The sequence below is a fragment of the Bubalus bubalis genome, chromosome 1, assembly GCF_019923935.1.
Source record: "Bubalus bubalis isolate 160015118507 breed Murrah chromosome 1, NDDB_SH_1, whole genome shotgun sequence".
NCBI lineage: Eukaryota > Metazoa > Chordata > Mammalia > Artiodactyla > Bovidae > Bubalus > Bubalus bubalis.
The window spans coordinates 93,684,323-93,696,367 of NC_059157.1; positions in this window are offsets into that span (position 1 = coordinate 93,684,323).

Genomic DNA, 12,045 nt, shown 5'->3' on the forward strand with positions numbered 1-12,045 from the left:
TTTGAATACACTGAGAATATGCAAAGGAAATATCATTTTAGGGAAAGAAATTATTAGTATGAAAGTATCTGATAGGTATACTTTCATACTATAGGTATACTATCATACTCATGATAGGTGAGTATAATTGTATCCAAATATTGTGTATGCATACTGCATTAGATATTTTGATCATAATCATCATAAGTGTTTTATCATATCCCCTCATTTTTGAAAGATTACATATTTTAATAATTTTGTTCTGACTCTCCAAACACTGTTATTTAAACAATATAATATTTTCCTGAAACATAATTTCTTAAAACAGTAGATAGTGAATACCAAAATGACCTTTTTAGAGTAAAAAGATACAGCACGTGGTTATTGGATAAGAAGGGAATTTTAAGGGAAATGTTGCATAGCAAGTACATAATAATGTAACCCATAAGATCCACGTGAAAAAAAAAAAAAAAACCTCCAGTCTTCATAAGATCTTATCAGAGTAACTTGTTAGTGAATGAAACAGTCAATTTATGCTTACAGCTGTAAACTCTCACTTATCTACCATGTTCTGTGTTTGCTCTGTGAACATCTGGAACAAAAATGAGAAAGCCTTTTCAAATAAAACAATAAACATTTGAGCAGAAATCAGACAGCTTTTGAATAAAAACAAAATATTTCCTTGGAAATGTAGTTTCAAGCAATTCTAGCATATTCAGACACTAATGTCAATATGTCTCTTTAGATTCAGATGGTATTTAACATACATATTAATGACAATTTCATTAAAATCTGATTTCCTACACAAGTGAATTTTTTATTCATTTCTGAAATTCAAAACTACTGTTTCCTGTTTGCATATGCACAGCATCATTCAAAACTGCAATGTGTTCCATATAGTTTATTACATGCATGAAAAAACAAACATTTTTCAAATCACTGATATTTACAAGCAGGGAGAATAGAGCAGACCCATATTTGATATGAGTTTCAACATTTTCAGACAATTCTATAAGACAATGTTCTGAGTAAAAGTGTCAGAACAGATAGGAGGTCAGATAATTTTTCATGTAACACACACAGATCACATCTTTAGGAAAATAATCTTTCTTATTTCCTACTTTATTATACTAATTAATCCACACTAATATTCAATATCCCAAAGATTTTTCTCACCACATAAAAAATTAGACATGTAGGAGGAGCATCTCACACAGTAGTAAAGTAATGCTCAAAATTCTCCAAACCAGCTTCAATAGTATGTGAACCATGAACTTCCAGATGTTCAAGCTGGATTTAGAAAAGTCAGAGAAACCAGAGACCAAATTGCCAACATCCGTTGGATTATTGAAAAAGAAAGAGAGTTCCAGGAAAACATCTATTTCTGCTTTATTGACTATGCCAGAGCCTTTGACTGTGTGAATCACCACAAACTGTGGAAAATTCTTAAAGAGATGGGAATACCATACAATCTGACCTGCCTCTTGAGAAATCTGTATGTGGGTCAGGAAGCAACAGTTAGAACTGGACATGAAACAACAGACTTGTTACAAATCAGGAAAGGAGTACATCCAGGCTGTATATTGCCACCCTGCTTATTTAACTTATGGCAGAGTACATCATGAGAAATGCTGGGCTGGATGAAGCACAAGCTGGAATCAAGATTGCCAGGAGAAATATGAATAATCTAATATATGCAGATGACACCTCTCTTATGGCAGAAAGCGAAGAAGAACTAAAGAGCTTCTTGAGGAAAGTGAAAGAGCACAGTGAAAAAATTGGCTTAAAGCTCAACATTCAGAAAACAAAGATCATGGCATCTGGTCCCATCACTTCATGGCAAATAGATGGGGAAACTGTGGAAACAGTGACAGACTTTATTATTATTATTGGCTCCAAAATCACTGTAGATGGTGACTGCAGCCATGAAATTAAAAGATGCTTGCTCCTTGGAAGAAAAGTTATGACCAACCTATAAGGTATATTAAAAAGCAGAGACATTACATTGCCAACATAGATCCATCTAGTCAAGGTTATGGTTTTTCCAGTAGTCATATATGGATGTGAGAGTTGGACTATAAAGAAAGCTGAGTGCTGAAGAATTGGTGCTTTTGAACTGTGGTGTTGAAGACTCTTCAGAGTCCTTTGGGCTGCAAGGGGATCCAACCTGTCTACCTAAAGGAAATCAGTCCTGAATATTCATTGGAAGGACTGATGTTGAAGCTGAAACTCCAATACTTTGGCCACCTGATGCAAAGAACTGATTTATTTGAAAAGACCCTGATGCAAGGAAGGATTGAAGGTGGGAGGAGAAGGGGACAACAGAGGATGAGATGGCTGGATGGCTTCACCGACTCAATGGACATGAGTCTTAGTAAACTCCGGGAGTTGATGATAGACAGGGAGGCCTGGTGTGCTGCAGTCCATGGGGTCACAGAGTCAGACATGACTGAGTGTTTGAACTGACTGACTGAAGAGGGGAATCCCGATTGCCTCAATTTACTACTGTACTTCAGTCAGTATAATAGTCTTACTGTAAGTGATCCCTTTACAGAAAACATAAATACAATAGTTCCTAGCATTATGATGTCATGACACCTATAAATACAAGGTGAAGAGAAATACATCCTTATAAATTGAGATTTTATAGTTCTGTAGTGGATATCTTCCAGCTGAAGATCTATAATTCTTCCTTGACAAAGTAGTTAGAAATCCATGATAGCTATCAGGTATTACAGAAAGTTCCAGATATCCTAATCCATATGATACACTGCTGATGAGGGATTTGACCTAATTTTTATATGCCAAGCAAACTTCCAAACTATTATCTGTAAATATAAGTGATACTAACAAGACAACAAACCTGACTCAGTAATCTCACTAGGTGGTTACTACCATTCTGATATGCCATATTCTTATGCTTACTTATATACAGTTATAAATAGCAATTCAAATTGAAGTTTGTCTTCAGAATAAAAAGAGAAAATGATGGAGTCTGAAAATATGGCTACTAGTAGATTCTTTATCATCATTTGAAGCAAATTCATATGGTATATACAAGCCGCTTTCTCTACATTCTAATTGGCATAAATACTTTTTGCTTTACCCATCTGCCCATCTGAGAATTTGCTTTTTTATGATAACCATTTCTGGTTTTGAAATGTCACATGAATAATCTGATTGTATCTTTAAAATATCAATCAGCAAAATTTCATAATTTTTACTGTACACTACCTATCACCCTTTTGCATTATGAGTATATAGTGTAACCATATTAAAGGCCATTTCCACAGTGACCTGTTCAGGTTCATGAGTGATTCATGGATGCTCTGCTACTGTAAATATGCTATTGTATCTCTCACTCCTGTTGGTTTTCTGCTATAAAATGGTTGTTTGACAAACATTACCAGGTAATCTTAGGTTTTACAGAAACAACTCTTAAACTAATGCTAAAAATATAGGTGGAGGCTTTTATTATTTACAGAAACTTGAGGATTTAGGAAACAAGTTTTGGGTTATAAGGAGTTTAAATTATTTTATTTGACAATTATAGAATTTGTTGCTGTTCAGTCACTAAGTCATGTATGATTCTTTGCAATCCCATGGACTGCAGCATGCCAGGTACCTCTGTCCTCCTGGAATTCATATCCATTGAGTTGGTGATGATATCTAACTACCTCATCCTCTGCTGTACCCTTCTGCTTTTGCCTTGAATGTTTTTAGCATCAGGGTCTTTTCCAATGAGTTGGGTCTTCAAATCAGATAGACAAAGCATGGAGCTTCAGCTTCAGCATTAGTGCTTTCAATGAATACTGAGGGTTAATTTCCTTGAAGATTGATTGGTTTGATCTCCTTGTAGTCCAAGGGACTCTCAAGAGTCTTCTTTAGCACCACAATTTAAAAGCATCAGTTCTTCAGTGCTCAGAATTCTTTATGGTCCAACTTTCACATCCTCATATGACTACTGGAAAAACCATAGCTTTGACTATATGGACCTTTGTCGGAAAAGTGATGTCTCTGCATTTTAATATGCTGACTAGGTTTGTCATGGCTTTCCTTCCAAAGAACAACTGTCTTTTAATTTAATCACTGCAGTCACCATCTGCAGTGATTTTGGAGTGCAAGGAAATAAAATCTGTCACTGCTTTCACTTTTTCCCCATCTATTTGCCATGAAGTGATGGGATCGGATGCCATGATCTTAGTTTATGAATGCTGTATTTTAAGAGAGCTTTTTCACTCTCCTCTTTTACCCTCATCAGGAGGTGCTTTAGTTCCTCTTCACTATCTGCTTTAGAGTGGTATCATCTGCACATATGAGGTTGTTGATATTTCTCCTGCAATCTTGATCCCACCTTGTGATTCATCCAGCCTAGTATATTTTATGATGTACTCTGCATATAGGTTAAATAAAGTCTTGATGTAATCCTTTCCCAATTTTGAACCAGTCCATTGTTCCATGTCTGGTTCTAGCTAGGTTTCTTGATCCACATACAGGTTTCTCAAGAGACAGGTAAAGTGATCTGGTATTCCCATTCCTTTAAGAATTTTCCATGGTTTGTTGTGATCCACATAAAGGCATTATCACACTCAATGAAGCATAAGTTGATATTTTTTTGAATTCCCTTGCTTTCTCCATGATCCAAGAATTGTTGGCAATTTGATTGCTGGTTCCTCTGCCTTTTCTAAATCCAGATGTACAAGCCATATTTGTTCACAGTAATGCTTCCTAAGGCCCACTTGACTTCACACCCCAGGATATCTGGTTTTAATTGAGTGACCACATCATCATGGTTATCTGGGTCATTAAGACATTTTATGTACAGCTTTTCTGTGTATTCTTGTAACTTCTTAATTCTTCTGCTTCTGTTAGATCTTTGTTTTTTCTATCCTTTATTTTGCCCATCCCTGCATGAAATGCTCCCTTGATATCTCTAATTTTCTTGAAGAGATCTCTAGCCTTTCCCATACTATCGTTTTCTGCCATTTCTTTGCATTGTTCATTTAAGAAGACCTTCTTTTCTCTCCTTGCTTTTCTCTTGAACTCTGCATTCAGTTGGAAATATCATTCCTTTTCTCCCTTGCTTTTTTCTTCTCTTCTTTCTATAGTTATTTGTAAAACCTCCTCAGACAACCACTTTTCTTTCTTTCTTTTTCTTGGGGATGATTTTGTTCACTGCCTTCTGTACAATGTTGTGGACCTCTTTTCATAGTTGTTCAGGCACTCTGTCCACCAGATCTAATATCTTGAATCTATTTGTCACCTCCACTGTATAATCATAAGGTATTTACTTTAGGTCATACCTGAATGGCCTCATGGTTTTCCCTACTTTTCTCAGTTTAAGCCTGAATTTTTCAAAGAAGAGTTCATGATCTGAGCCACAGCCAGCTCTAGGTCTTGTTTCTCCTGACTACATATTTCCATCTTTAGCTTCAAAGAACATAACCTGATTTCAGTATTAACCATCTGGTGATGTATAGAGTCATCTCTCAGATTGTTGGAAAATGGTGTTTTTTATAACCAGCATATTCTCTTAACAAAACTGTTTAGCTTTGCCCTGCTTCATTTTGTACTCCAAGGCCAAACTTACCTGTTATTCACTCTTGACTTTCTACTTTTACATTCCAATCCCCTATGATGAAAAGGACATCTTTTTTAGCGTTAGTTCTAGAAGGTGTTGTAGGTCTTCATAAAATCAGTTAATTTCAGCTTGTTCAATTTCAGTGGTTGGGGCATAGACTTAGATTACTGTGATGTTGAATGGTTTGCCTTAGAAACGAACCAAGATCATTCTCTTGTTTTTGAGGTTGTACCCAAGTACTGCATTTCAGTCTTATGTTGACTATGAGGGGTACTCCTTTTCTTCTAAGGGATTCTTGCCCACAGTAGTAGATACAACGGTGACCTGAATTAAATTTGCCCATTCCTGTCCATTTTAATTCACTGATTCTTAAAATGTCAATGTTCAATTTTGCCATCTCCTTATTGACAGCAGTCAACTTTGATTCATGAACCTAACATTCCAGGTTCCTATGAAGTATTGCTCTTTACAGTATTAGACTTTTCATTCACCACCAGACACATCCACAACTGAGTGTCATTTCTGCTTTGGCCCAGCTGCTTCATCTTTAGGGAGCTCTTAGTAATTGGACTCAGCTCCTTCCCAGTAGCATACTGCAAACCTTCTGATCTGGGAGGCTCACCTTCCAATGTCATGTCTTTTTGCCTTTTCATACCATTCATGGTTCTCTCATCTTCCCTGGTGGCTCAGAGGTTAAAGCATCTGCCTGCAATGTGGGACACCAAGGTTCAATCCCTGGGTCGGGAAGATCCCCTGGAAAAGGAAATGGCAACCCACTACAGTATTATCATCTGGAGAATCCCATGGACAGAGGAGCCTGGTAGGCTATAGTCCACGGGGTTGCAAAGAGTCAGACACGACTGAGCAACTTCACTTTCACTTTTCAATTTCATGGTTCTCTTGGCAAGAACTGGAGTGGGTTGCCATTCCCTCCTCCTCAGTTGAGTTCTGTAGCTCAATCATGTCCAACTCTTTGTGACCCCATGGGTGGCAGCATGCCAGGCTTCCCTGTACATCACCAACTCCTGGAACTTGCTCAAATTCATATCCATTGAGTTGGTGATGCCATCCAACCATCTTATCCTCTGTCATCCCCTTCTTCTTCTGCCTTCAATCTTTCCCAGCATCAGGGTCTTTTCCAGTGAGTCAGTTCGTCACATCAGGTGGCCAAAGTATTGGAGCTTCAGCTTCAGCATCAGTCTTTCCAATGCCCTCCTCTTATGGACCACATTTTGTCAGAACTCTTTACTATGACCCTTCTCTATTATGTGTCCCTGCATGACATGGCTCATAGCTTCACTGAATTATGCAAGTTCCTTCCCCATGACAAGGCTGTGATCCCTGAAGGGGCAATTACAGTGTAGAGGTGAATTTTAATCCATTTCACAGGATAATGATAGACTTCAAATTGTGTGTGTGTGAGAGAGAGACACACACAGTTGCTAAATTTCTCATACTTATCCATATGAGATAGCCAATATCTCATACGTATGCATTCATTTTCTTTGTTTCTAAACAATACTTTTTCAATTACATTTTGTTATAGAAATTAACACTTTAAAAACAAGCAAGACTATTTTACAGGCTCTTGGGTCCACATTTTCCCCTCTGAGGAAAATTCCAGTTGCTTTTTATAATTGTGGGTAAGTATAAAAATATTGCATACCTGAGAGGTAGTGATTACTCAGTGAGGTAACTGGGTCAGGTTTATTATCCTCTTGATATCACTTGCATTTACCAACCTCATTAGCCTTAAACATCTTTAATAAAGGTGGTATTAGACAGGTATTTGGTATAACAGAAAAAACATAATATTGGTTTGCATTTTAGAGTTTATGACCAGTGTTTCTGTGCATATTATGGTGATGTCAAAATATCAATTCTTCTGAAGACAGTAGAGGTTTGAGATATTAATTACTCCATTGTCCTTTCATATTAACCATTGATTATATGTCAATCTCCTTTTCATTTCTAAATTACCTATATCACTTCCCCATTATCTTTTCCTCTTTATCCCTGTATGGTTTGTCAAAAGCCAAAGAATTTCCGCTCTTATGATATGGAGAGGCGCCTAAAATGAGTTTTAAATAAGCTATAAATTGTGGAGAGGCATAGGGCTTAGCTACTATAATGAATAGTGAGTAGTTTTCACAGCAAGGAGGAATATAAGAGAGGGTTTAAAGTATTTCCATCTGATTTTCAGAATGGTGCTGATTTTCACATTGTTATTTTTTTGTGTTCATTTCTTATTTCTATATGCTCATTTTCATACTTTTATATAATCAGTATAGCATCTAATGTTTAGTCTTATCGCCTTAACTTCAGGAGACAAAAATGTAGACATACAGACAAACAGGATTTTCATTTAAACTTTTTAGGAAGGGAACTGACACACTTTAAGTGTTCTCTTTGCCTACAGATGCTTTAGATAACTTTTCATTTATAGATGTAAAACTGAGATTTATTGATATTAAAAAGTTTGCCAAATTTCACCACTTCTTAAATAATACTGTTCTTTTCCTTATATTTGTCCCATTAATTTTATAACTCTTCTGATATATTTTTATATTCTAATGATTACTTTTATTGTTTTGCATTTTTTAACATGGAGACTTCTAATATACACCAAAGAAAGACAGTATAATGAGCTTCCATCTAATTTCACCCAACACCAAGGACTATCAAATCATGACCATGGCTTCCTTTGCTACTCCTAGATTATTTTGAAGCCAATTTTAGACATTTTATCCACACATAATTCAGTATATATGTCTAAAAAACCAAATATGTATATTAAATCAAAGTAAAATACCATAAAATAAGTTTATAATATAACAATAATTATTTCAAATATTCAGTCAGTGGACAAATTCTCAGCTGTCTTATAATTGTATAATTTTATAATTATGTTGCCTCAAAATCCAAGGATGTTCCACACATTATGTTTGGTTAATAGTTTTTTAACATTCTTTTAATCCATACATTTATCTTCTATGTTTTCCATTTTTTACTAGAAATTAAATTGTTGAGGATATTATATCAATTTTTTCTGTAAAGTTTGTTAGAATTTTGCTGAATTTTTTCTTTATATTGTAGTTTAAATGTACCTTTTGGCTTTCTATATTTTCCTGTATGTACAAAGGACTGAACAGACCCTAGTTTCAATTCTTTTAAGAAAAGTATTGGTCGTATTATGTTCTTCCACTATTAAACATATAACATCAGCTTGACTCTTTTATTTTAAATTTTATTTAGTAAATTGTGAGTTTGTTTTATTTTGGGGGGCAGCACAAATCAGACCAGCTTGAGCAAAATCCTCTAGAGCCTCAGGATCAAGGTCAAAAGCCACAGCTCAACTAGAGGTGCTGAACCCAAGACCTGACCCACAGAGCACCTCCGTCTCCTCTCTCTCTTACCATCTGGGCCCAGCTGCAACCTGGTCACAGGTTCCAGGTCTGTCTGATTCGTCATACCCATTTCCCTGCCTGACACTCTGATTCTGCATTACTTCTTTCCATCCATGCCCAAGTGACTTGGAAAGTCACTAGGAAGATGTGAGCCTTAGGAGACTGAGGACAGTGGCCCTTGTCTTGCAAATGGTTTAGTTTTTTTCAACTAGAAACAAGATGAAAACATGGAGATAGGCTTGCAAGGCAGTTTCAAAAGTTCTGTTTGTTCTGATAAGGAGGGAATGTTGTCTGTTTGAAAGTAAAATAAAACGAGAGAGAGAAGGCAATTCTATTACATTTTCTCTTTTAATCATAAGATATCTTTGAACACATTTAAACGTATGTGTCATACCATTCTGTGTGCAAGAAATTATTTTCAAAATGTTAGAAAAACAGTAATTAAGTAATTCTGCAAAATAAAATGGAATAAGCCATTAAAAAAATTTCCATCGCCACATAGTTTATTTACTATGCTGTGTTAGTTTCAGGAGTATAGCAAATTTAGTCCGTTATACATATACATATATCCTCTCTTTTTAAGGTATTTTTTCCCATAAGGGCCATTACAGAGTACTGAGTAAGTAAAGTTCCCTGTGCTCTACAGTAGGTCCTTATTAGCTATCCATTTTATATATAGTAGTGTAAATATGTCAATCTCCATCTGCCAATTAATTCCAGCTATTAGCTCCTGGTAACCATAAGTTCATTTTCTACATCTATAATTCTGTTTGGCACTAAGTTCATTTGTTTTTTTCTTTTTAGATTCTACATATAAGTGATATTATATGATATGTGTTTTTCTCTGACTTAACATTATTCAGTAAGTAAGTTAGGCTGCATGAAGCACAAGCTGAAATCAAGATGGCCAGGAGAAATATCAATAACCTCATATATGTAGATGACACCACCCTTATGGCAGAAAGTGAAGAAGTAAAAAGCCTCTTGATGAAAGTGGAAGAGGAGAGGGAAAAAGTTGGCTTAAAACTCAACATTCAGAAAACTAAGATCATGGCATCCAGTCCCATTGTTTCATGGAAAATAGGTGAGGAAACAGTGGAAACAGTGGCTGACTATTTTTTGGGGCTCCAAAATCACTGCAGATGGTGACTGCAGCCAGGAAATTAAAAGACACTTCTTCCTTAAAAGGAAAGTTATGAACAACATAGACAGCATATTAAAAAGCAGAGACATTACTTTGCCAAGAAAAGTCTGTCTAGTCAAGGCTATGGTTTTTCCAGTGGTCATGTATAAGTTGGACTATAAAGAGAGCTGAACACTAAAGAATTGATGCTTTTGAACTGTGGTGTTGTAGAAGACTCTTGAGATTCCCTTGGACTGCAAGGAGATCCAACGAGCCCATCCAAAAGGAGACCAGTCCTGAATATTCATTGGAAGGACTGATGTTGAAGCTGAAACTCCAATACTTTGGCCACCTGATGCAGAGTTGACTCACTTGAAAAGACTCTGATGTTGTGAAAGATTGAAGGTGGAAGAAGAAGGGGATGACAAAGGATGAGATGGTTGGATGGCATCACTTACTCAATGGACATGAGTTGGGGTAAACTCTGGGAATTCATGATGGACAGAGAGGCCTGGTGTGCTGTGGTTCATGGGGTCACAAAGAGTTGGACACAACTGAGCGACTGAACTGAACTGACTGCACTCAGTATGATAATATGTAGGTCCATCTATGTTATTGCAAATGACATTATTTGTTTTTCTTTTTTAATGGCTGAGTAAATATTCCATTATGGGCTTCCCTGATGGCTCAGTGGTAAAGAATACCTGCAATACTGGAGACTAGCAGGAGACATGGCTTTGAGCCCTGGGTCAGGAAGATCCCTTGGAGAAGGAAATGGCAACCTATTCCAGTATTCTTGCCTGGAAATCCCTATCAACAGAGTAGCCTTATAGTCCATGGGGTCACAAAGAATCAGACATGACTGAGCAACTAAACAACAACATCAAATATTCCATTGTATAAATGTACCACATTTTCTTAATCCATTTCACTGTTGTTGATGAACAACAACATGTTCTTGCTATTGTAAATAGTGTTGCAATGAGCACTGGAGTGCATGTACCTTTTCAAATTATAGTTTTCTCTAGATTTATTCCCAGGGCTGAGATTGCTGGATCATATATATGGTAGCTCTACTTTTAATTCTTTAGCAAACCTCTATACTGTCCTCCACAGTGGTGGTACAAGTTTACATTCCCACCAATGGTGTAGGAGGTTTCCCTTTTCTCCACTTTCTCCAGTATTTGTTGTTTGTAAACTTTTTGATGATAGCCAGTCAGTTGTGAAGTGATGCCTCATTGTAATTTTGACTTGCATTTTTCTTATAGTGATTTTGAGGACCTTTTAATGTGCTCTTTAGCCATCTGTATGTCTTCTTTGGAGAAATGTCTATTCAGATAGTCTGTCCATTTTTGGATTGGGTTGTTTGTTTTCTTTTATATTTTGATATTAAGCTGCATGAGCAGTTAGTGTATTTTGGAGATTAACCCCTGTCCATTGCTTCATTTCCAATATTTTCTCCCATTCTGAGAGCTCTTTCCATTTTGCTTGTTTTCCTTTGCTGCACAAAAGATTTGAGTTTAATTAGTCCCATTTGTTTTGTTGTTGTTGTTGTTTATGATGATGTTGTTGTTTGTTTTATATCTCTTTCTTTATTAAACTTTATAATTTGTATTGGGGTATAGCCAGTTAATAAAAAATGTGATAGTTTCAGGTGGACAGCAAAGGGACTCAGCCATACCTATACATATATCCATTCTTCTCCAGAACTCCCCTCCCATCCAGGCTTCCACATAACATTGAGCAGAGTTCCTGGACTATACAGTAAGTCCTTATTTATTATCCTTTTTTTTTGTCAAGACATAACTATAAAAAACACAAGAAGAAATATTTTCTTATGTGTATTTCCAATATTAGTTGGTGATATTAACTTACTTTCAGTCACTCATGCCAGAGACTTGGGAATCAGTCTAGATAATCCTCCTTTCCCCATACTCAGTCATCAGGTACAATTG